Source organism: Poecile atricapillus, chromosome 4 (genome assembly GCF_030490865.1).
Source record: "Poecile atricapillus isolate bPoeAtr1 chromosome 4, bPoeAtr1.hap1, whole genome shotgun sequence".
NCBI classification, from domain to species: Eukaryota; Metazoa; Chordata; class Aves; order Passeriformes; family Paridae; genus Poecile; species Poecile atricapillus.
Genome location: NC_081252.1, coordinates 73,339,297 through 73,366,259, shown reverse-complemented (window position 1 = coordinate 73,366,259; position 26,963 = coordinate 73,339,297).

Below are 26,963 nucleotides of genomic sequence, written 5' to 3'. Positions count from 1 at the left end.
CACATGGGAAGGACAACAGAGATCTGGTCCAAGCCCCTTTCCTGAGGTTGGATTTGTCTTTTCTAAAACCTCCATTCATGGGGAGGTTTTTCCTCCTTCCTGCTTTTTCCTCCTTCAGTGGACTCCCTGTCCTCTTGGTTGGAAGGTTCCTGGTCTAGTCTAAACTTTCTTTGCTCCTTGCCAGCTGATGCAGAGAGCAATTTATTACCTTTCTCTTACAGGTTTTTAATTTAATTTTGGAGCAACTGAATAGAAAAAAAAAAAAAAAGGAAAAATAATAACAGAATGGTTTGGGTTGGAAGGGACATCAAAGTCCATCTCTTTCCATCCCCCTGCCATGGCAGGGACACCTTCCACTATCCCAGGTTGCTCCAAGCCCTGTCCAGCCTGGCCTTGGACACTTCCAGGGATCCAGGGGCAGCCACAGCTTCTCTGGGCACCCTGTGCCAGGCTCTCCCCACCTTAATTTCTTCCCAATATCCCATCCAGCCCTGCCCTCTGTCAGTCTGAAGCCATTCCCTGTGTCCTGTCCCTTCATCCCTTGTCCCCAGTCCCTCTCCAGCTCCCTTGGAGCCACTTGAGGTACTGGAAGGGGCTCTGAGCCTCTCCAGGTTGAACAATCCCAAATCTCTCAGGCTGTTTCCACAGCAGGGGTGGTCCAGCCCTTGGAGAATCCCTGTGGCCTCCCTTGGACCCCCTCCAGCAAGTGCACATCTTTCCTGTGTGGAGGGAACCCAGGGCTGGATGCAGCAGTGCTGGTGGGGTCTCAGTGCCCTCCCTTGGGAAAAGAATTATCAAACACATGAACTCCTTTCTGACCGTGCTCTTGGTGCAGGGAAGGTGCTTTGGCAGATCCTTGCTGTGATTTACAGTCAGCTCTCTGAGAACCAGGAATTATTTTGGCTTCCTGGACACAAGAGGTGACACCGCAAGCGTAGGATTGAGGCTGAGGCAAACTGGAGCCGCTCCAAACTCTAAAAAAAGGGGGGATAAAATGAAGTGGCAAAGCACCTTTCAGGGCATAAAACGAGGTGGTAAACCATCTTCCAGACCATCAGCCATGAGTGCCTGTGGACACAGGAGGAATGTGGGAGTTCAGGAGGTGCAGGCCTCCACTCCATGTCTCAGTCCCAGCCTGAGCCAGTGGGCAGGAGCCAAGGAGAGAGGCTGGAGCTGTGGTGTGGAAGAGCTCTGAGAGCCATGCTGCTCTCTGGGAGGCTGGAGCTGTGGTGTGGAAGAGCTTGAGAGCCATGCTGCTCTCTGGGAGGCTGGAGCTGTGCTGTGGAAGAGCTCTGAGAGCCATGCTGCTCTCTGGGAGGCTGGAGCTGTGCTGTGGAAGAGCTCTGAGAGCCATGCTGCTCTCTGGGAGGCTGGAGCTGTGGTGTGGAAGAGCTTGAGAGCCATGCTGCTCTCTGGAAGGCTGGAGCTGTGGTGTGGAAGAGCTCTGGGAGCCATGCTGCTCTCTGGGAGGCTGGAGCTGTGGTGTGGAAGGGCTCTGGGAGCCATGCTGCTCTCTGGGAGGCCGAGGTGGGATGGGGAGATAGAACACGCAGATAAGTGTGGATTATAGGGCTGGTGGGACATGTTTGTTATTTCAGTGGGAATGTTGATGTGTTCAAAATGGAGCATTCCTCAGAGATGTTTGGGTTTTTTTTTTGCCTTTTGCCCTGTTAAAAGCCATATAATAAAACACTCCGATGCCAGGCAGAGCATTTTAGATCCACATTGCAAAACTTTTTTTTTTTTTTCAGGGAGGTATGAGCAAAACGTAAAGCCAATTACTTCAGAATTACTAGAAGAATTAGCAATTAGCAGAAAAATTGCTAATGATGATGTAAAAAGAGCAGTCACTGATGTATAGGATGAAATAACAGCATAAAAGATAAATCACAGCAGAGCCAAATATATAAATAAAAATGCTACAAAAGGTCAAAATTGCAACAAAGAATTGCTCTGTTATCACACAAAAATATTTCTGTTGGCAGTTTTATTTCTTTGCGAAATTTCACTTCACCGAAATGTCAGCGTTTATTTGCAATTACTGTATATTTTCCTACCAGTTAGAAATCCAGACCATCAGCTGCTACAAATGGCAGGTATGGAATGAGCCCTGAAGCGAAGCCCCTCTGATTTGTCATGGTCTGCCTCTCATGGTTGATTCTTTCGCTCATAAATAAAGGCCTGAGAAATGGTTTTTGGAAAAGGACACCAAACTAGGACTTCACAGAATCACAGATTATCCTGAGCTGGAAGGGACACACAAGGATCATCCAGTCCAACCCCTGGCCCTGCACAGACACCCAACAATCCCACCCTGGGCATCCCTGGCAGCACTGTCCAAACTCTCCTGGAGCTCTGGCAGCCTTGGTACCCATTCCCTGGGGAGCCTGGGCAGTGCCAGCACCTCTGGGGAAGAACCTTTCCCTGATATCCAACCTCAACCTTCCCTGGGACAGCTCCAGCCGTTCCCTTGGGTTCTGTCACTGTCACAGAGAGCAGAGATCAGAGCTGCCCCTCAGGAGGAGCTGCAGACCCCGATGAGTCTCCCCTCAGTCTCCTCTTCTCCAGGCTAAACCAACCAAGGGGCCTCAGCCACTCCTCATATGGCCCCCCCAGACCTTCCACCATCTTCACAGCCCTCTTTTACACACTGTCAATAGCTTCATGTCCTTCTTGTGTGACCCACAGAGAAGCTGTCATGACATCGTTCCATCCTGTCAGTCATAACATAACCAGGAAATTCGAAAACATCATTGTCCCAACAGCTGATCTTCTGATGGACAGGGAGATGGGCAGAGAAGTGGAGATGTTGGGAGGAGAGGAGGATTTGCAAAGAGGATCCTGAGTGTTTGTCTTGAGGACTTGCCTTTAGGAATCAGGAGCAGAGGACACTTGTGGGGCATTGGGGCGATGCTGGGTGACCAAGGGGTTGCTGTGTTGGCAGAGGTGGGGCAAAAAGGTGAGTTGACCACGTGTTTCAGTCCAGGCCAGGAGGGTGCTTTAGAAACAATCTTGATTCTGATAAAGCCCAACAGACTTAAGCCTTTTTGTAATTATCTTTTTATGATGCATAAATATAAAGACAAATAATTATGTACTATTTCCATAAGTTCAAGCTACATTGTAATTTTTCCATGGAGTTTCTTTGCTTTCTTAAGGGAACACTGGAAGTTCCCTTCAATTTAACACAAGTAAGTACAAGCAAATATTAAAACATGGCACAAAAATGGGTGGCACAGGTTCAGACTAAAATTAGACTGCAAACTGGGTGGTGTTCCTCAACTTTGCCTTCAGTTGGAATTATCCAGAGATTCTTTAGGAGCTACCTCATGACAGACTAAAAGGATCTGGGTTCAATGTGTGTGAGGCTTTGGGTTGTTGCTGATAAACATGAAAGGATGAGGAATAAATTTCAGACTCATTTACTTCTTGGTATTAAGGAGGTTCTCCCCCTGACTGGGCTCCTCACCTCATGTCCACCTCGGGTTAGGGGTCAATAAAATGTGTGCTTGAAGCTGATGATCTGAGGGCAAGGACACAGGGTGGAAGTACAGCCATGTACCTGTGAAAACGTCACCTGGAGGGCAATTTCTCTTGCACTGATGTCTTCAGTCACCAGATTTCTGTGTCTCCTACTCCCTGGTGGTGGTTTCTCTGTTTTCTTTTCAAAGCAAAGTTTGGACTGATCTCAGCCATCTCTCTGCATCAGAATCTTCAGGGCCTCTTTGGCTCTGTAACATGGGCAGTTGGGGGTTGAGAGAGTTACATCTCCTCTCTAATGCCTGACTTTTTTTCTTCTGATCAAATGGAATCCATTGCAAAGTGGCAGCACTGACAGAAGGAGGAGAACATGTCCTTACCCCTGTTTCAGCACCTTGTTGATCAGCCCAGTTTCCCCTGACATTCCCACGGAAGTCAGAAATGCATTTGTGGTTTTTTTTTAACTTGAACCCTCACGTTCTGCAAATCTCCCTATTAATCCAACAAGAAGTGTCCCCTTGAGTGATGTTAATGTTGCTTAGTCTGGGAATATTATTTCCAATAAAGAGATTGCACCTGAGTAAATATCCAGATTTGAGATGTATTTGAATAATGTCTCTAGCTGCTGGTCCGAATATTGAATCTGCTGCAACCCACAGAGCTAAGAGAATAATGAATTTAGCAACAGGCATAGCAATGGCCATGTGAAGGCATTAGCCAGATGTTTGCTTTTAGCAGGGCACATGTGGGATTGCCTTGTTCTCTTTCCCCTGGCTTTTGAGTAACTGCAGGGCTGCATTTCAACTTTAGAGGCCAGAAGGGCACAACAGATTTGTCCTGGCCAGTAAAAGCAAAACCACATTACGGAGAGCTCTCGAGTCTGGAGGTGAACAGGTCAGAGAAGGCCCATTATGAGATGTTTTGCTAAAGGAATGACCTTATTCCAGTGGCTCTGGTATTTTAATGGCAGCATCAGTCTCTTATTAGCTGTTAGCAAGTGATCCTGGGCTGCTCTGTCATTGCAGCTGGTGAACTTGGCCTTCCAGGGCAGGGCTTTCTGCTGGCAAGAGGAGAACGGGCAGTGGGTAGAGAAAAACCTGCCTGGGGCTCCAGAGTTTGAAGAGCAGCTGCTTTGGGAGCCAGGGGCCGTATGCAGATGCATTTTCCAGGTGAATGCCCTTCCAAGGATGCCCTTGCAGAGAAAGCTTAAACGAGATGCCTTGAGCCAGGCTTCCCAGTGTAAGGATCTTCAAGTGGGAAAGGTTACGGAGCTGCAGCATCCAAATTTCTTCGCTGGTGGTTTTGCATTTTGGTACAAATCCTGTCTCTGCAAATGAACTTTGGTGGGATTTGGGAGTTGTCCATGAAGTTTCCAAATCCCATGGAAGTTCAGCAGCTGTTCCAATGGCTGCTGAGAAGGAGAGAGGGTCAACTCCTCCTGTTTTTTGCTGCTCCAAGGGGCCTTGGGCAGCACTGTTGGGTGAATTTTTAAACACAAAGCTGAAACTTTTCAAGCAACCACATGGTGGTTGTAGCATACACCTTATTTTCTGACTTACCAGCTGGATCCAAACTCCAAAAGTGGGATCAGATCTCCCACTGGTGAGGAGGCAACCTCATTTATCAAGTGTGCCTTTTAAATCATACATTCCACGTGGAAGGAGGGGGCTGGAAAGAAATTTTGGAAATATTTTGCATATTTTCCCACAGTTCAAGACAAAGAAACTAAGATATTAACCACGATCCTTCAGAGGAAGGAGCCAAATTTTCTGTCTCTACATTTAGATTTCCTGGGCCACCATGGTCCCTGTTGAGCCAGGCTCAGTTGCCCCTCAGGTTGTGAAGTCTGAGAAATCTGAACTTTGGTCTGAGGATATTTTGACAACACCAGAGTGCAAAGAGCCACCATTTAACAGTGACCACCTTTTCCTGGGGGTATCCCATGTACCTCCCTCTTGTTCCTTTTCAAGCATTTCCTTGGAAGTCATTGAGGTTTGGATTGGAAAGGACGTTAAAAATCACCTCAGGGCATTTGGTAGGATCGTGATTTCTTCTGGTGATTAATCCACAGGGTTTCTCAAGAGAAATCCAGGTCTGACATGTAGATCAAGAGCAAACTCCCAGAGGAGCTATCCAAATGAATCCTTCTGATCTTGGTGATTAGGGATCTTGAGATCTAATGAGTCAATCAGAAAAAAGATACGACTCCCAAAGATTCATGGAAAATGCTTAGGAGAGGACAATGAATAATCTTCTTGCATCAGCTACCTAAAGAGCTAATCAGGTCAGTCATCATTAAAAATACCATCATTATTTTTAGTAGGGACTAGAATGAAAATATGCAGAGAGGAAAAGAATTAAAATACATTTCTGGAAAAGTGTGCGTTATCAGCGGCTTGACAGCCAGTGGAAGAAAATGGTACAGATTAGAGGCAGAAATCTGGGAAGTGAGGCAGAGAGAAATTAGTAAGAATACACCGAAAAACAGTAGGAACCCAACATATTTTTATTTTTTTTTTCCCAGCTTCTGGGTTGTAGCAGCAGCTGATTGCAGGCCACGATGCAGGAGCGAAGAGGGAAGTGCAGTAATCTGATGCAGATGTCCCAGCAGCGAGTGAATCCTCGGTTTTGACAGCAGTTCTCTGGAATTCAGGAAATTACTGTGGTTAGAAGCTAATGCTTTCTCCTGCTTTACTTTGCTTCCAGGATGAGGGAAAATAAAACATGAAAAATGAACACAGATGTTATGGAAAGCTGAGAGGCTGGTCATGGAGTTTGTTTTTCCCTCCTGATGTTTGAAGCCATGTTTGCTGGAGAAAGTGTGAGGAGCAAATGTTTGCCTTAAGTTCTATTTGTTTATGGAGAATATAACAGCCAATTCCTTGACCCAACACAGATCAGAATTCAGGTCCTTGCCATCCAGGAATGCTTCCTCATTCCAGATAATTCCATGTATTGAGGTTACATTAGCAGAGTGCTGAGGGGTCAGGAAAGATGGTGAATGTGAGCAAAATTGGAATGAATTATTAGCTTCTGAATCCTAGGAAAAACATTTGTTTAGGAGAGCTCTAACAGCCAGTTTTGTATTTTCAGCACAACAATATATGAAAATCTCTTTGTAGAACAGTGGCCCACCTCTGATAACTTCTTATTTTATGAAACAGCTGGGTACAGTACAGTACTGGTGAGAAATTCTGGATTTTCCTGCACAGAGGACACATCTTGACAGTGATGGCTGTGGCACAGTTGCCAAATTATGATTATCTAAGGCTGGATATTCTTTTTGGCTGCAGATTAGCTGTTCAAGCAAAATTCAGCCAAAATTGCAAAGAAATTCATTAAAAGAGAGAAAAAGGGCTGGTGAGGATACCAAAGACAGAGACAAATAACAGGAGAAGCTGTGGATGATCCATCCTTTGATGGATCCATCCTTGGGCTTTGGAGCAACCTGGTCTAGTGGAAGGTTTCCCTGCCCATGGAAGGAATGTGGAATGAGATGGTCTTTAAGGATCCTTCCAACCCAAACTTTTCTATGATTCTAGGATTCTGTGATATCAGCTCTGCCTCCAGCTGTGGGAGGAGAATGCACCTGGATACTCTGGGGAGAGTTGAGGTGGTAAATATTCAGCAGAGGGTACAGGTGTGTGACCACCTACCTGCTCTGCTCTTAGGTTCTTTCCTAGGCTGTTGCCACTGCCAGAGAAAATTCCCCAGAGTTTTTTGTCATCCCAGCCAGGCCACTCTTCATGTTCATACTGGGGAAAGAGGAGGAGTGAGGCTGTTGCATGAGATGATTCATAATCTCATCGCCCCAGAATTTCCCATGAAAGTGGAATAATGAAATTGTTGGAGGAAAACCAGAGATACAAGAGCTTGCTACAGGCCAAGCAGCAGGACTTTGATAACACACAGAGCAGACTTCTGCTCTCCTGAGTTTCCACCAGGCTTCAGAGAATCCTGAGGGTTGGAAAAAGTCTCCATAATTGAGTCCAACCTTTGAGCAAAAACCACCTTGCCAACCAATCCAGAGCACAGGGTGCTACTGCTCATTTCTCAAGCACTTCCATGGATGCTGAAAGCAGCCACCACCTCCCTGGGCAGCCTGTTCTACCCTTTCTGAGAAGAAATTCTTCCTGAATTTATCTGCTTTTCATGGTATTCATGCAATGAGTCCTAAAAACATATGGAACTGACAAAGGGTTTTTTTACATTAGTTTGCCATCAGGTCTCAAAGAAGAGACCTGATGGCATTTAGTGTAAAAAAACCCTTCATGTTCATAGTCCAGGTAACTGTTTTTGAACAGTTCCATGGGCATTGGCTAATTCTTTAAAAATAATGAGCTGGATTCATGAAGGAAAAAGTAATTTTGATTTTTTTTTACAGCAGCTTGAAGAGCTGAAGCTGAATGTGGTGAGAACAGTGTGATACACCCAGCTGGAGAAATGCCTTCAGGTGTGTCAGTTCATAGACTGAAGGAATTATCTCCTTTTAGACACCTTAAAATGCCATGACCTCTTTGCTCTATGATAGGTAATTCCATAAATACCTTGGATTTCTATGAACCAGCCCAGAGCTCCGTTGGGTAAAACAACAAGCACCATGAAAGCTAACAGTGGAAAAGAAAACACAGACCATTGTGGCACTCCATAAATCAGGAAATTCTGAGCTGAAAGCAATGGCAGACTGAGGGAATGGGCTGGAGGATGTTTTCATGCCATGTTCTGGCTCTCCCTGGCTCTGTATGAGGCAGACAATTTTAAAGTCAGCTCCAGGAGCATCACCAGTGGCCAGCCCTTCTCCACAGAATGCACGTCTTTGGTGCCTCCCTGCCACGTGTGTGAAGGACACTGTCACCTCAGCAGGTCCTGTTAGGGCTGATGTGTGTCACTAACACACACTGGTGTGTGTGTGCTGCCCCTTCCACCCCCTGATCTGCTCCAAGCCCAGGGCCAGAGTGATGGGCTCAGGGGGTGCCAGGACTGGCAGGAAGGGAGGTGGCCCTGCCATGGTCCTGGTGGCACTCCTGACCCCATGGCAGGCTCAGGGGGTGCTCAGCTCTACAAGCCAGGGGAGGGGAATCTGGGACAGCCTTCTGGGGAGCAGACTGACAGACCTGTCCCAAGACTAAGATAAAGGGTCTAAACCTCTTAAGTCTGCCTTGGTCCTCTTTGCTTTTCTGGCCTTAAGCGTTGTATTTTCCCATCATGACTGGTTCAGGATCACCAGACTCGTTAATGACCTGGAATAATTTCATAAGAGATGAACCCGGACTGGGATTCAGCCAAGACACATAAACGGTTCAATTACCTGATTAGGGGATGAGCTTAAGCCAATTTGCAAGCAAAAACAAGGTCTGTGGGATTTAAGTCAGTTCTTATCGTGGTCATCATCTCAGGACAAGAAATGTAAGAGAGATGAATCTCCCTGTGGTTGGCAAAGATTAGAAAATGTGTTGTTTCCTCCTCATATGACATGCTTAATTCTTAAGTATCTGCTGGACAGCTTGGGTGGATTCTTGCACTGCTGACTTTCCCAAAGCAAGGTTATAATCCTTCCAAAAAATGTGCTCAAAGCAGCATGCTCCTATTAGTAAAAACTACACAGCTGAGGGATTTGCTTGATTGTAGCTTCTCTCCAGAAACTGGGTTGGCTCCTCAGTGGCAGATCCTGGTGATGGTGGTGGAATTGAGATGTGTAGCCAAAGGAGGACATGCCAGGGTGTGATACAAACTCAGATTACTGGGCTGTTCATCCAAATGCTCTTACACAAGCTGACCAGTGCTGGCTTCTTAATTTTGTACATTTGTATTGTATTCTTACCTCTAAGTCTTGGCAATCGCTGTGAATCATGATGGACACCCTGCTTAAAGAACATAATTTTAGCTAGATACATTCAAATCAAGGAGAAGAAAGGAGCATGCTTCAACTGAAAGATCCAAAAAACTGCAGGATTTTATCAAAATTCACAGGCAGTGATTCACAGACAGGGTGCCCAGAGAAGCTGTGGCTGCCCCTGGATCCCTGGAAGTGTCCAAGGCCGGGCTGGATGGGGCTTGGAGCACCCTGGGCTGGTGGAAGGTGGCACTGCCCATGGCAGGGGGTGGCACTGGATGGTCTTCAAAGCCTCCTCCAACCCAAACCTTTCTGTGTTTCTATGACATCTTCATCAAGTGCCAAAACCACCTTCCAGCTCTCAGTGTGAAACGCAGCTTTGAATCCATGTCTGGAAAATTAACTGAATTAATTACTGTGATAGCTATTGGCAATGAAAGGAATTCTTTCACATGTCTGGAAAGGAAAGTACAGCAGGGTGTGTAAAGAACCTGGAAAACCCTGGATGTTAATAAACCCTAAATTTTGATGGGCAGCTAAAAAAATAAACCCAGTTAACCAACAAATCAAAGCAAGGAAAAAAGATGCTACGACTTTTAATAGAAGAGGTAGAAACAGACAGAGGACATGAAGAAAGAGGAGAGTCTGGATGAGACTAAATCAACATGGATGAGCCTTAGGAAAAAAGGACAAGATATTGATGATGGTCTTCAGAAAAATGCATTTGCTCAAGTGGAAGATGTTAAGACCCAGAAGGGAACTTTATAAGCTGAAAAAATTGTGGACAGCTGGCAATGCCTTAGAAAACTTCTGTTGAAGGAAGATGTACAGACCATTGCAACATGGAAAATGGCTGAAGGAAGTTGTAAGGAACTTGTCAGAATTAATATCACTGAAAAGAAACAATAAATCAGACTAAAGTGGGAGAAAAAAATGTTTGCATCAAGAAGGTGTTTCAAAGGATCTGGACATGAAAACATTCACCTGTGTGCGTTATTGGAGGTAACTGGAATAAATCACAGAGTTATGGAAATGACCTTTGGGAACACAAGGTGGGAAAAAAGTTACAGAGTGTGAGTCTCTGGAAAGATGAATACAGTGAGTCAGCATCATCCCAGTTTTCAGAATAATCTTGAAATAAATCCTCACTTTGTAAGTGTGAAGAAGATAACAGAGGGATGAATAACAGCCAAAACTTTTAAATGTTTTTAAGGACAACCTATGCTGAGGAATTTTAATTTTTTTTTTTTTTTTTTTTTTTTTTTTTAGACAAAATAATAGCCCTGGAGGATTGGGAAAAAAACCCAAAAAAACCCATAGATATTAGATATGACTGAAGTCTGCACAGTATTTACTAAATAGTGTCCTAAGCAACTTTAAGAATTAAAGATTAGATAATGCTGCTATTTATTGTGCTGGAATTTGACTGAAAAATAGCAAAGCATTCATAACTATTCTCTGAGAAGTATCAGATCCCAATGATGTATTAAGAAACAAAAGCATAAATCTCCATAGGGCAGGTACCAGTCAGCAATTTTTATTAATGAGTTAGAAATTCTACAGACTGATCACATTTGCACAGGCAGAAAGACAAGACAGAAATCCAAAAATTGTCTGGATCAGGAAAATTGTCTGGAAAAAAATAAAGTCAAGTTCAGGAAGGCCAAATGTAAAATTCTAGCCCCAGAAGGAATAATCAGCTGGGTGAGGCAGGAGAATGGATGAACATTTCTCAGGAATTCTCACTGCTGTGAAAGAGGAAAGTGCCCTGCAGAGATGGGAATGCACCAGGCTGTAAATAAAAATCAATCACCTTCATAACAACTATTTTTCTCTCTTAAACCATTTTAATGTGATGTAACACTCTTAAAATGTGTGTAATTACTCTTAAAATGTGTGTAGTCATATTGCTGTGAATCTACTGGAAATTATTTTAGTATTTCCACATTCTATGATTTTTTTTTAGGGTTTGGTATATTATTATTACCACTTATTACACTTTTAATTTGGATAGTAACAAAAAAAGGAGCAAAGAGAGACAATGGAAAGGCTTTCTCATGATGTGGTTGATTTTGGCACAGAACTCCTGGTGGCTTTGGTCTACAGAAGATTTCTGGTTTCTCCTGAGCTCTTCTGTTAATTCAGAAAGGAGATGACAGAGGGCTGTTGATGGTAATGGGCAACACATGAGTAATTTTTGGCTGGTCAGCTGCTCTCCCAAATTCTGGGGGGTGCCACCTTTCTACCAAAGGGATCACAAACAGCTCAGGGTGAGCAAGGATTTAACATTCAGGCACTGTGGCACATTGACTTGACCACATTTCTTAGGTCACTCTGCTGAGAATGAGGATGGCTGGCTAACAATCTGGGATTGGCTGTGAGGGTTCAACTCAACACAACATCAAATTTTAGGTTGGAAGGAACCTCCAGAGACAACCCAATCCAACATCCTGCTCAAACCAGGTTTTACTAGACCAGGCTGCTCAGGGCCCAGATGGCTCTGGAACACCTCCATGGAAAGATCATTGCTTTTTTTCAACTCTGTTTTTCCAATGATTTTTAGAAGGGGTGAAGGGGTGAATATCGAGATTGTTTCAATCCTATGATAATCCTCAAAGCCAAAAATTCAAATGGTACAGGCTAAAGATGCTGAAAAGAATGAATTGCAAGTGGAGGATAATTAAAGAAAATTATTTATTATTTATTATTTTTATTACTTATTTATTTTTATTAATTTTTTATTAATTATTTATTTTTTATTAAAAATAAAAAAGGATGGGAAGCAAGAGGGAAAGAGTTAATTCCCCTTTTGTCCAGATTTCAATATGTACAGACAAAGAGATAACAGGGTGCTAATGTCCCAAGTCCTTGACTGTTTTGATTGGCACCAACAGCAGAACTAAGTCAGCTATAGTTAGATCTTGTTCCTACATGTCCAGACAGCTCCGTAAAAACGCAGGAATTTAAGGAGGGATGAATCCTGCCAGAGCTTACCCAGACATGTGAAACTGCTGAGTCCAGCACCGCTACCTCGGCGAGGAAAAGTCTTCAGGACACTGTGCCAGGCGTGTCCCTTCAACAGATTTGCCTGTGATCCCTGCTCAGCAGCCTTTCCAAAGCCTGTCCAATTCCCAGGCCCTCTGGAAACCTCACCTGGCATTAATTCCATTTGTATTTACAAATTCTGTAAATTATAGGTGTCACGTGGACTGATGGCTGCAAAAAGGGCTGTTATTTTTCATACTCTATGGTCAGAAATAACGAGTCTGCTCATGGGCCAGAAAGCATGATTTCCCATTTGGAAGAATTTAAAGAATTAATTGTTTGGCAGAACAAATGTCCTTGTAAAATTAAGCATCAGAACACATTTTGCCCTTTGATTCCCTCTAAAATTCTCAGATAAACCAACTTAACCCAGATACACAAATCACACACGTCAGCTGTCTAAAGGGAAAAAGGAATGCTATGCTTAATGGAATAAATGCTTTAAGGATTTTAAGGGAGATGAAGCAACCTGAAAGTTGTCTGAAATAATTTTTGATCCACAATTTAAAAATATTTTAAACCATTTTTTTTCTTGTTTTTTTTTTTACAGGTTTCTCCATGGTTACTGAAAATTTTATGCCTGGGATTCAGAGGAAGCTGGTCAAGAATCACAATCCATTTCTAATCCAGAAATCCAGAAAATATCATGAAACCTTGGCAGAACCTGAATTCGGTAAGAATCGTTCCTGCTCTCCACCACTGTGCTGAAAATCCTAGCAAAGCATATTAGGAGGATTTATGTACATATATATTTATGTATTCATTGAAAAGAAAAAATTAGTTTGGGTTGATTGATTTACAATAGATTGCTTCAAACAAAATATTTTTTTGAGAGACTCTGGACCAAAAAGGCAGAAGAGGAACTGGAACTCACTGAGATCAAGAACTCTGGCAGCCACATCACATTTTGGGGACACAAAATATTCCCAAGATGAAGAGCAGCTAGTTTCTGGGATGTGTCAGCCAGTTTACAGTTGCAGCAGATATGTCTATACGTGTATGGAGAGGGAATTTTTACAAGGGCATGGAGTGACAGGACAAGGAAGAATGGGTTCAAACTGAAAGAGGGTAGGTTTAGATGGGATATTGGGAAGAAATCCTTCCCTGTGAGGGTGGGGAGGGCCTGGCACAGGGTGCCCAGAGAAGCTGTGGCTGCCCCTGGATCCCTGCAAGTGTCCAAGACCAGCTTGGACAGGACTTGGAGAAACCTGGGACAGTGGAAGGTGTCTCTGCCCATGGCAGGGGGTTGGATGGCCTTTAAGATCCTTTCCAACAAAAACCATTCCATAATTCTTTGATTCTATGATATCTAAGGGTAGAGAAAGTTTCCAGATGTGGCAGTGATAACAGGAGCTCTCCCAGGCTGTTTATTCGCTGTTGTCTCTCTAACGCTGCAGGAGGTGACACATGGAATTATTGCTTGATCCGTGTGGCTCCAATATGGAACCACCACGATGATGGCTGAATTTAGACACAGATCAGAGTTTCTCACAGCTCACACTAATCAGAGTGGTTAATAAGGCGGTGACTGATGAATCAGGTGCTAATAGCACTTGCACCGTGATTGCAATTTGGTAATTCAGGATTTTATTTGCATAATCACCAGCAGCCAGCCCTGCTGCATTGATGCTGATAGAACAAGAGAAGGCTGATGGAGCTACTGCAGCAAAACATTTGTGTTGGGTAAAACACCTTCCTGATATGGGGCACGCTGAAAACTTCAGAGCACTGGGTCAGGACACACAAAAAAGTGAAGCACATTCCTTTGAGGGCTCTCTGCTTTACCCCAGAGTTGGTCATGGGGAGCATTTTTAGTGCTGATGGAGATGCTGAGTTTCTAACCTGCTGAAAGCAGAGTGGGGGGTGGTGGAGAAAGTGAAGTCAAAGAAAAATAAAAGATGATGGTCTGGGTTTCTGTAGTGGCAATGAGGCTTTTAGGAACATGAGGAATTAAAAAAAACCCCACTGTATAAGCATCCAGAAATCTCAGCAGCTCTTAGAACCTAGAGATGGGTAGAGGGAGACAGGGAAAGGCAGAGGAACACAGACACCAAACATGATGGAAAACAAACACCAAACATGATGGAAAACAAACACCAAACATGATTCTGTGCTTGCATTGGTGTAGCTGAAGACATGGGAGGAGGGAGGAGATGAGACCAACTTCTTCTTTGGCAGGTGAAGAACAAGGTGAGAACAGTCAGACTGTCTCTCTTACACTTGACCTCCCATTTTTGCACAATTTAGGATGTTTTCTGTGAGGGGAAGGAAAAAAAACTGTCTTTGTACACGTAAAAGGAGTTATAGTGGAGTATTTTACAAAGAAGTTACAAGGCTCACTCAGAAAATACAATTGTGGGCAGTTAACGGTCTGGAAAATTCAAAAGAGCTGCAAAAACATGTTTGATTGTTCAGCAAACAAAAGGATGGAGAACAAAAAGTGAGAACAAGCTGCTTCTTTTAGTGCAGTCTGCCTTGCATTGTTGGGTCCCTTATAAGCTATAAATAAACGGCACATCTTTGTTGAGATCATTATGTGTAACTGAAAACGAGGAGAGAGGGTAAAAATACACATAATTGGAATTACAGCAACAGGAATGGGACCTGTGGTGGTCAGGGCACAGATGGTCTGGAGCACTGGGGCTGTGATTTATGAACATGACTGGCAGAAACTCCAAGGATGTGCGTGGCAGAAGCGCCTGGGAAGTGTCAGCACGCTGGATTATGTTCACAAATTCCTCTCAGTTCCTAAACTGGGGTCCAGCAGAGTGGAAACTGAGGCACAGGTTGCTTCAAAGGCTTTTTCTCGGAATCAAATAATAGAATCACAGACTCATAAAATCATTAAGGCTGTAAAAACCTGGAGATCATCAAGTCCAGCCTTTAACCCAGCACCACCACCTTTTTCACCACTAAACCATATCCTCCAGTTGCATATCCACACATTTTCTGCAGTTCCAGGGATGGTGACTCCATCAAGTCTGTGACTATTTCTTATATTGCCACCACACTTTGTTGCCAATTCCTTGGGCAAATAGAATAGAACAGGAATATTAGTAATTACAACTAAATGCTAAAAATTAAATGTTAAATTTATTCAGCTTGGGTGTTTTGGGGTTTTTAGAAGAATAACACTGCAGAAGACTTCTGGATCTGCCCGAGCTGAAGTTTCACCCAGCTTCTGGCCCCGTGAGTGCACTTGTGGCATCCTGAAACTTCCAGAGAGGGATTAATTCCTGTGCTGATTGGTGGCTTTGGCAGGGACCAACGGGAGAGATGTCAACACCACCTCACTGTTAAACCTTACAAAAATTATATGGAGGCTGCAGCAGGTCTTGGAAGTCACCAAGATTTCATACATCACTCCTGCTTGCAAAGAACTTCTGTGGATCTGTTTTTTTACTCCACGGGCACATTGTTTAATCTGGCAAATTGTAATCACACCAGAATTAATTATACATAAAGATTCAGTCAGGCAAAGTGAAACCTGGCCACAAGGGAAATATTAGAGGTGATATACTTATTTTTGATGTGCATATTAATCTGCTAACTTTAAATCTAAGGAACATTGTTTGACTGGAAAAACATTCATTACTGAAATTAGGCTGAAAGTTATAAGGCAGAAGAGATGCTGAATGATCTCATGTGGCAACAGTGATTTACAAACATTCATTATTACAAACAGAAAGAGGTTGTGTTTCAATACTTTGATTATTCTGCAGACAGTATCTGATTCATTTTTATTAATCTTCTGTTTGCTTGTTTTCTTGACCTGTGTGAATGGCACAGGAATTTATTAGCATTTGTCATTTACACCCATTTATCAACGATGTCAAGGTGATGGAGCAACTGAGGTAACAATGCTGGGAGGGGAAGAGAGAATAATCAGTGTTTACTTTAGCAGAGTGTACTTGAGCTAAACGACAGAACCAAAGCATTCCAAAGTTTTTCAATTGTGTTAAACTTGTCCAAAACCTCAGCGTTTCTCAGACTTCAGTGTGACATCAAGCCAAGGACTCTCCTAGTACCGAACACAGGTTTATGTTAATGAGAAATTAAGCAAAATAAACCCTATATTTGCTGACTTCACGCTATGCAAAGTTCCTCCAAAGACAAATAAGATAAGGGTGTAATCCTAAATATTTTAGGAATCCTGTGGCAGCGTGCTTGGCTTAGTCCAAAGGGATATAAGCATGTTCCTTATCTGAGCATCCTTTCCTGGGCAGATTTGAGATAACCCTCGTGGCTCTGCTCTCCAAGGAGAGCGCTGTGCTTAATCCACTGCAAAATCTGTGCCTTTTGCTAATAATCTAACAGGCTGAGCCAGCTCTGAAACTTGGAGTGCCATTAATATTCAACCATGGATTTATGGCTGTTAACTGAATATGAAAGAGTGAAATGTCACAGGGGCCGTGGGGTCAGAGGGTGGAGAGTGTCACAGTCCAGCAGAGAACAACTGAGGTCTTATCTGAGCACTTCAGTGTCACCCAATCACTTTAAAACAGCCAAATCCATGGGAACAATTTGCAGAAAAAAACCCTGCCTTGTGTGTAATGATAGCCTGGAGATGGGGCTGAGGATGCAGAAGGTGTTAGGTCACAGATCACTTAGAGAGCCCAAGGTCAACAGCGAGGTGCCTTCAAAAAAACATAATTTATTTATCAGATTGGCAGAGAAAAACGGAAAGAAAAAAAGGGCAGAGCAACAAAAAGATGCCAGCCAGCATAATAGTTATAGCATTTTAATAAGATTTTTGCTGAAATACTTGAAAGACTGTTAAAGTTAAAAAGATCTAAAGGGCTGCTGGCACAAGCCACATGCCTGGAAGGTGGGTGCCTGACTTTTAACTCCCTCTGTGTCAGCCAATTCTTCAAGCAGCTCTTTAAAGGGCACAGCAGAAGGAATTCAGTGGAGTGTGCAATGACCTGTTAATGGAATCAGACAATGACAGAATGTTTTGGGTTGGATGGGAACATAAATATAATCTCATTCCAACCCCCTGCTATGGCCAGGGACACCTTCCACTACCCCAGGCTGCTCCAAGCCCCATCCAGCCTGGCCTTGGACACTTGCAGGGATCCAGGGGCAGCCACAGCTTCTCTGGGCACCCTGTGCCAGGCTGTCCCCACTCTCACAGAGAATAAATTCTTCCTGTTATCTAATCTAAACCCACTCTCAGTGTGAAGCCACTTAAAACACAGGTTGGAGATGCAGAACCTCTCATGAGCTCTTTTAATAAATGCAGACTTAATTTAAAAATGAGAATTCTCCTACCCTTTGTGGAGTGGAAGGGGCAGTCAGGGCTCTCGCTGGGCTTCCAGCTGGGAAGACACAAAGAAGTCTCATATTCCCCATAAGGTGGGACTCATGGAAGAAATACCATCACTCAGGCTTGCTGTGCTCTGTTTTCAAGTTATCCTCTTGATGCTGATGAGCCTGGCAACAATTTTCATTAGCAGCCGTGCAGATGAGCTTTGAATAAATCAGGTTCACTTCCCTGAGGAGCTCCAGAGTAAATATTGGAACCAATATCATGGAGCAGCCCAGCACCAGGGCGTGTTATTCACACTGGAATCCGTTTTGGAGACTTCATCCCCCATAGCACTTCCAGAAGAGTCCAAAGTGGTGAGATTTGATTGAACAAATGTTTGTTGTCTGCAACAGCCCTGAGCAGACACCTTGGGGTCAGGGACTGAATTAAAGCTGGGATTTTTGAATTAAAAAAGCTGGGAGAATGGCAGCTACAAAGCGCTGAGCTGTACTTAGCAGCTCTTCTCCTCGGGAAAATGAGGCTGATTATTCAGATATTCTGATAATCAATACCCTTGGATACCCCTGAAATAGTTTCAATCAACCAGTCCTGTGAAAGCTTTGACAGGGATCCAAAGCTTTTGTCCCCTCCATCAGCCACCCCAGTTTGTCATCACAACTGTCCCTCCAGCAGTTTAAACTTTCACAACAAAATAGGGAAATGGCCAGGCAACAAAAATGCCCCCAGAACAGAGCTGCATATAAACTTGGAAAGTCATTAAGTTAAATTTCATCTAAGCAAAGGCATAACAGTATTTTAGTATGCATTTGGGTAAATTCTGAAAGGGGGAAATGAAGGGTAGAACCTGCAGGAAACCAGTTTGAAATCTGTGTTTCATCAAGCCAGAGAAAGCAGAGGTAGTGGCTAATGCAAGTCCACGCTGGGATTCCTACATGGGATTATGGAATTATGATGGGATTGACACTTCCAGGGGGCAGTGCTTGCACCCCTGCTCAGTGTCAGCCTTTCCTGCCAGGCAAGAGCCTCCTCACTCCTAAAGGAATAAAATAAGGAGGAAAAAGCCTCAAACAGCTCAGAGGGCTCAATGGTTTCAGGTTTTCAATATCTACTCTTTGCAGGGAGCTGGCACGAAGAGATGGGCGTTATCTCACCTGGCCCAAGGGGGCCGAGGAGGGCACTGAGCTGGTGGTGTTGACAGGGTCTGGAAGATGTGGTGGGATTTCAGACTCCGTGACCCCAGAGGTCCCTTCCCTCCTGGAGTTCCTGAGAGACCATCCTGACCTCCTTCCCCCTTTTCTCCCCCATCACCTTCCTCCTCCATCACTGTCTGCACAGCCAGAGTTGCCCAAAATTCAGCCCATCCCGGGCCTGCTGTCACCTGAACATGCAGAGATGGGATCTGCCAAGGTTCTTGAGAGGCTGTGCTTCACCTTCTGCCTCCAGCACCTCTCTCCTTCAGTACAAAACAGGAGAGAGATTGTTTTGCACTTATTTTTATGTTTGATTCTCTGCAAAAACCTTGTGTTTGCTTTTCCGAAAGTCAGACTCATTCCCAACCCTAGTTTCAAATGAATATGTCTGATGTGGGCAAAGTCACACCTTGGGAATTTTCTTTGTGGAAAGCAGAAGATTGGGGAAGGACTGAGTAGGAAAAACAGGACAAAAGATAGGAAATGGCATTTATGTGTTTTTTAAAGTCACCACTGACCCTTCTGATCTTTCTTGCTGTCTCTGAGTAACAACCACCTGCAGAATGCCTTAAAGAAGTTTGCTTTAGTCGTGCTGGTTTCTACTTTTTTATGTTGATGTATTGTGGTTCTCAAAACATTTTTTAAGTAGGTAAGGCAAGATTCCTTGCCTCATTTAACAGCTGGTGAAGTCAATTGCCCCACTCATGTATTTAATGCCATTGTCAGAGCTGGAAATAGAACTGAGTCTCTTGTGCACTGCTCTGCCCACTCTGCTCCACTGTCTGAGAAAGGAAAAAACATACTTTAATCCCCCAGAATGCTTTATAAATAAATTCTCCCTAATGCATCGGCATAAAAATGATTATTTTCCATGCTGGAAATCCTTTCTGGCACTTGGTGATTAACAATGCCACAGTCCCACGTAAAAAAACCTTTACCCCATGCAACAATGTCCACATCCTGCCATGGCAGGGACTTACCCAGCAGAGCTGCAGCTCTGGAAGTGGCAGCAGAATTTGGGCTGGGCAGCTTGAAAATGAGCTGATTTTTGTACAGATTTTGCAGATTATTTTTGTACATCTGCACAGAGCCCGTGGGAGACGGCTGCTCGCCCGAAATGGTGGCAGGGAATGTTTCACAGACCATAAAACTTGTGAGGGATCATTGCACATCTCCCCCAGGAGCTCCTCTGAGCACAGGCTGAGGAGCAGCTCTTGGTGTCGGGATGTTCGCTGCTCCTGGGCAGTGTGGCACGGCAGTCCAGTGGCCCAGTTAATTGTATTTTTAGCCTGCTGCTGACAGATATCTGAGGGGGGCTTTCCTGATGATTTCACACTTGATAATGCCTGACCAACCCAACTGGCCGTGCAGGAAACGAAGAAAATCAGCCTGAAATTTTGGTTCTCTTCAGAGGAGGGCTCAGGGGCAGTTTGAGCATGGGACACAGCCCATCCCCATCCTAAACACATTTGGGTTTGATTTAAAACTCTTTTTTATCTTATTTAATCTGCCTCCAGCTCCAGCACTGTCAATGGTTATAAATATCTCGAACAAAACGACGCTTTCAACGCTTCCAGTTTTCTGTCAACAGCCTCTTCCAAACGCAACAGGATTGTCTCCCAGCAGAGCCATTGGGTTTATTGGTGTTTGCATTATTCCTCCTCTCTTGGACACGACGAGAAAATAAAGACAATATGTGGTTTTGCTTTGCTTTTTTGCCTCTCTTGCTTTAGTGGTCTCCAGAGGTAGAAATGAGATGTGTAAACTCCCCAGGACGAGTTCTACCCTGCCAGCACCTCATCAATCCTAAATGGAAAATGTCTTTGTCATTTGGGGCTGACTGTGTTTTTGCAACAGAGGTTTTGGGGACAAAGCTGGAGCTAATTAATAAAAAACTCCTCGTTTTGGGGACAAAGCTGGAGTTAATCAATAAAAAACTCCTGGTTGAAGGGCCCATTGCCAGCACAGGCTGCAGGCACAGGCTGATTTCACCCTGTGCTGGTGCTTTCCTAGACAGCACAGTTTCAGGGGATGCCATCTGCCAAGGATTATTCCCAAAAGGCAGGACAACAGAAAAGGCAATCCTGTTTGGGTAGAAAAAAAAGGTGTGAACGTAATGTGTGCCTTGCAGTTAGAAAACAAGCTCCAGGTCTTTTTATTCTTCACTGTGTATGAAAAAAAGTAGAGAATTAATGTGCAAAATCTCTGTTTGTTCCTTGTTTACTACTGAGGCAGCAATTGGCACCTGTGGGCAAGTGGGTGCTCAGCAGTGGCTGGTCACAGCTGAGCTGGAAAATGAAATTTTGGCTGGAAATTTATTGGACTTTATGGCTCTCAGCTCATCCCTTGGCATCTCCAAGCTGGGATGTGCAGGACAGAGCACAGAAAAGGTAAAAAGCCTCACAACTCATTTCTGGAAAAGGGCAGACCATCCACTGGGGCAGTTACAGCTACACTTACTATTTTAAGAGTATTGTCTTTCTCTGCACTAAATTCACAGGCTGCTTCTGCATCTCAGCTCACCCAGAAGCAAAACAGAGCTGATCTCAGGGTGCAAGGACCAGGATTGTTCTGCTTTGGGAGTTCTCCAGAATGGTACTATTGATTTTCTGCATCGTGTGGCAAATGTTTAGCACAGCTCTTGAGTGTTTGAAGTCCTTTCATGCTTAGGAGGGAAGCAGGACTGCAGGAGTCCCATCCAGAGCAGAACAGAAAGGGCTTGAAAACCATTCACAGAAAGAGAAAGAAAAAAAAAAAAACAAACCAAAAAAATTACCCCAAACAAAAAGTGCCAGTTTTGGAACTGAAACCTTTTATTTTATCTCCTTGTGTTTTTAATTTGCCAGACAAGTGGGAGAGGAGTGCTGAGAAAGACAGCAGCATGAATAACAAGGCAAAGATAAAAGCCACACTCTTTGCCCACTTGTGCTTTAATTTTTCTTAGCCTTTAGCTCACATTACGCTGCAGCATTTTGCTGTTCTGGGCTGAAAAGGATCAGCAGAAAATAAAAGCTCTTTTTTTTCCTTTAGGAGCCCTACTGGTCATGGGGTTGGAGATCAACTTGCTCAGAGGGATGAAGGACACAAAGAGGGAGCCCAGATATTGTCAATGCCTTTTGAGTGGAGAACATCTGAAGTGAAACAAGCTCCAGACTCCCCCATTCTCATCACAGAGGTGCTGGGGATCATTCCCAACCAGTATTTTAATGTAAATTTTGTCTTTAATGTGCCATAATGTCTTTCAGGCTTTACCCTGCTTGTCAAATTTGGTTAATGCTTTAAAAAAGGGCTAAAATTTCTGTAGGGCTGACACAGGAAGGCAGATAACACCCACAGCACAAATGTACAGCCTGATTTCCTGAGGAAAAGAGGCTTAAAAGGAAGAGACCTGCTCAGAGTGCTTTATTCCTCAGTTTCCCTACTCCACAGGGCTGCTGTAAATTTTCCATTTTCTAGAGCAGCGAACAGAAACTCCCACGTCACTCACTGCAAACCAATACCATTAAAATTGACTGGATTTTATTTGTTCATTTGGCAGATGAGTGGTATCCTCACTGGAGCTATTCTGCTTCATATGTCTGTGAGATGTTTTTATAATTACTGAACATCTGGCCTGCCACAGGTCTGGGGACTTCACAGAGCCCTGAAAAAGTTTTGCCACAGTGTTTGAGGCTCCAAAAAACCACTTCAAACATGCCATTCTTCTAACTTTCTGTTAGTGAGAATTTATTTTAAGGCTCTGGTCCTTGTAATTTCTGGAGCCATCACAGCAAGTGGATGGATCACTGGTGTGATGAGATCAGTTTTAGCTGAGATCTGCTTGTGTCCTTTCCTCTGCAGAAAGTCCCTTACTCCTTGCATGCTGCCAGACACTTCAATTCCCTCCAAATATGAACAATTCATCATTAATAGGCACAATTAATAAACACAATTAATCATAATCAGTGGTGTTTTAGGAATGGTGAGAAACAGACACAAGACAAGACAAGGGGGAATGGCTCCACACTGACAGAGATTTTGGAATAGATTTTGGGGAAAAAGTTTTCCCTGTGAGGGTGGTGAGACCCTGGCACAGGTTGCCAAGATGAGCTGGGGCTGCTGATGCATTGAAAGCACATCAAAAATTGTGTTTCCCTGCAGTTAAAATGCAACGAGGTGAAGCTGCTCACGCCCTCAAAGCAGTTTCCAAAACCAGAGCCTCGTGCAAAGGTGAACAACAATCCTGCTGGAGGCTTTAATGATGGGATGTAGAACTCTTAGGAAAGCAAACTGGCTTTGTGCTGCTAAAACTTACCTGGATGGGGGGAGAAATCCTCTCAGGACCAGGAAGCAGGAACGGGAGCGGGAGGAACCTGGCCTTTAGAGGAGAGAGAAAGAGAAATTGAAGATGGTGGTTTTTTTTCCAAGCCATTTTGGGAATGATTGATAGAAAAGCTGAGGTGTCACTGTCACTGGTGATCCTGTGAATGCAGCTGGGAGGGCAGGAATGATGGGGTCAGGCAGGCTGGGAACTGGAAATCTGTCCATCTGTCCAGTGGGGGTGACTGACCCAGTCCTGGGGATTCCACACACCCCAGCCCATGGGCTGGAGGCTTTACAGTTCGAAAGATTGGCTTTATTTCTAACCAAAATCTGATTTCCTGCACAGGAAATTAATTAATTTCTGCCCTGCCCCAAAAGGTATTTCCTAGACACATATAAATTGTCTTTTTATATCCAATTTTGTTTTGGGTTTGTTGGTTTTTTATCTGGGAAGATCATTATATCCTCCCTTCAATCTTCTTATTTCTACACGAAAGAAAGCTTTCTTTTCTTTCTCAGCAATTCATTAAAGTAACTTTTTAACACACCTGCTGCTCTTGCTGAACCCTGGTGTTCCTCCAATTCATTTCTGACTTGAAGAGAATTCTCCTGGCTGGATGTGAGATTTCAGATAAAACTTCACCCATTTCTAAGAAATAAGAATTAATTTCTTTTCATATATAACTCAAATAATTTTTTAAAAGCCCAAGAAGGGTTGTTTCTTTTCTTTTTTAATTTTTTTTTTGCAGAAGAAATTTTGTAAAGAAATGGAAAGGAGACACAGAAAAGAAGAATTCTTTTCACAAGTCATCCTGTCACCTCACTGCAAGATGCTGTGGATGTCCAATATTTACACAGCTTCAGAAAGAAAGGGAACAGAATTATGGAAGACAAAATTACCTGGAGAAATGTTCACTCATGGTTATCCAAGTATGACTGAGGAAGGTGCATCCTCACACTCGACCCATTCCCAGTCAGGTCCCTTCCTCCACTGACTGAGAAATTGTGATTCCATGTTTTGGAGGTAAATTTAATGGTCCATCAGGGATGGTCCCCTTTTTGAGGGATGTCATCAGGATGCAGAAGAACTCCAGCTATTCCTGTGGTTTATTTGGACTCTTTTCAGGGTAATGAGGCCGAGCTGGGAAGAGGGGTAGGATGAACAGCAGGATGTACGTCCTGTACCACAGAGTGTCTGCTGCTCTCTGCCCTGTGCCTGCAGCCCAGCTTCTTTTCAATTTAGGAATTCTCTTGCACAGAGGTGAGCAGTCACTATTAGTCCTCAAAAACCCACCCACCACAGGAATTCAGGTGGTGATGAGTGGTCTCTCATTCCAGCTGCTCACAGAGGAGCTGTAAGGTGAGGCAGCATCCTCCACTGCTTGCCAGAAGGGCTCAGCTGTTTGTATTGGTCAGTCCAGCATGTGCAGTGTTGTTCTTCTCACAATTTCTCACTTTTCTGTCCCCAGGTACTTAAAGGGGCTCAAAGAGGGCTGGCAAGGGAGTTTCGAGAAACTCATGGAGTGATAGGACAAGGGGAAATAGCTTCAAGCTGGGAGAGGGAAGATTTTAAAGAAAGAAATTCTTCCCTGTGAGGGTGGTGAGACCCTGGCACAGGGTGCCCAGAGAAGCTGTGGCTGCCCCTGGATCCCTGGAAGTGTCCAAGGCCAGGCTGGATGGAGCTCTGAGCAACCTGGGCTGGTGGGAGGTGTCCCTGCTCATGGCAGGGGTGGGACTGGATGACCTTTCAGGTCCCTTCCAACCCTACCCATTCCATGATTCTGTGACCTTTTAGGTGGTTCCTCATATGGGGTCTCTGCTTCTCTTGGGGTGCTGTGGCACAGGCAAAGGAAAACAAGCAGCAGCATTTTCCCCATCCTGAGTTTGCAGTGTGCATGTTTTTCCCATACAGCCTCACACCCCAGCTCTGCTGGGCTGGGGTCTCTCCTTTGCAGCTCAAATAAAAGTGGTTCCTGTTTGCCTTTTAGGGCTGGGGGTTATTTTAATACCTTAGGTCACTCCAACTTTACGTTGAGTGGACGTAACTTATGGCAGGTGGCACTGGAGGGAATTTCACTGCTCCAGCAGTAAAAATATCTGATGCAGAGGGAGCAAGAAAAGCACTTTGTGAAAGGAGATGACACTTTGGTTACAAGGTAAAGATGAAATAGTAACGGGGAGAGCAAGAAGCAAACACACATCTGATAGCAGGTAGCCTGTGAAAATCAGCACAGGCTGTAAATGACAGTGAAAATCTCTCGACAGAAATCGGAACCTGAGTCCCAGACCTGCCATTTCTGCTGGGGATTTTTCACACCACCAAGGGAAAAGCAAAGTGCTTGGTGTTTCTCACAAAAGGTCACAGTGGGTAAAAGCCAGAGCTTGTCCACTGATGGCAAGAGATGCAGGAGTGCAGCTGCTCCACGGGGGTTGTGGTGCTGCAGGAGGAAGAAATGCACCACCCCCTGCAATATTCTGGTTAAGTGAAGGTGTTGGAATTAGCAGTTCAGCTGGGGGTCATGCTGATTTAGGTAATTCTCTTTTGTAAGTTCTAATTTTTGTAAGTTCCACTTTCTGTACGTTCTCAACATTTTTCTTGGTTTGTAGACCAAGATTTCTGCTGAGTAGCAGGTCCTCAAACAGCAAACTTCAGCTCGCTGACAATAGTTTTGATTTCTTAATTACTTTTCACGGGCTGTGAGGCAGTGCAAGGACCATGTTTCCCTCTGGGATTTGTTGACAACAGCCTGAAGGCAGCTGATAAGTTTATTAAAGATTCTGCTGTTACTTTGAAGCCCTGGAGCCTCTATTAATATCCCAGCGACACCGTGTATGTGCTCAGGGGGAGGAAATTGTCCCCCTCCCATCACCTACTCCTGAACAAATCCAGTGGGACTCTGCTGCTGCTCGTGTCCCCGTGGAGGATGGGGCATTGCAGCAGGAGCATCAGTTCATGCTGCTGCAGCTGGGCAGTTTTGGGATTTCACTCCTCAGCCTCATCAGCTTGGCTGGTGGCAGAGCAAGCGTGTGATTGTTTACCCCAAACACACAGCAAATTTTGCAGTGTTTAGTCCCAACAGGCGACATCACATCTACCTGAGCCTCCAGCTAACAGCAGAGAAAGAACTTCCTCTGTTGATTCTTGAACCAAATCCAGTCATTTGTTTTCTTAAATGAGCACTTTCAGCCACGTCACTCCGGTGGGATCACAAGACTTCAGGGATGAAGAGGATATTTGCCACAAAACACCTTGAACTCTATGAAAAAGAAGCTAAACCTTAGTTCTCACTCAAAAGCTCTGGTTCTAACTCCAGACCCTAATTATGCACCTTCAGAGAGTTAATGGGTAGGGTTGGTGTCTTCTCTCTGCTAATGTAAGAACACATTCAGCGCTCTCATTTTGATCTCCATTTAGATTAAGGAGCACTTTCATATCCAGGGGGTGAATTGTTCACTCCCTGCAATGAAGTGAATCATTTGCTCTATTGCAAGGGAACTCTCTTCTCTCAGGAGCACATGATCCTGCCTTTTTATCTTCAACATTTCGTGGCTTATTTCATGAACCAGCACAGGCCATGGAGGGTCAAAGTTCCAAGGAGCACAGATGGAGGAAGAAAGGGAAAGAATGTCCCTGGCTCTGCTCCTTGTGTCACATTCTCCAGTGCTTTGCACCTGCAGCAAATCCCAATCCTATCTGCACCACTGCAAACCAGGTGCATTTGTGGGGCTGATGTTACTCTGCCCTTTTAGGAAGGAGAAGCTGGTCCAGGAAGGGATGCAGCAGCATCCCTGCCTCTCTGGCACAAGCATAACCAGGAGGGAGGTAAAAAAACAAGCGTGG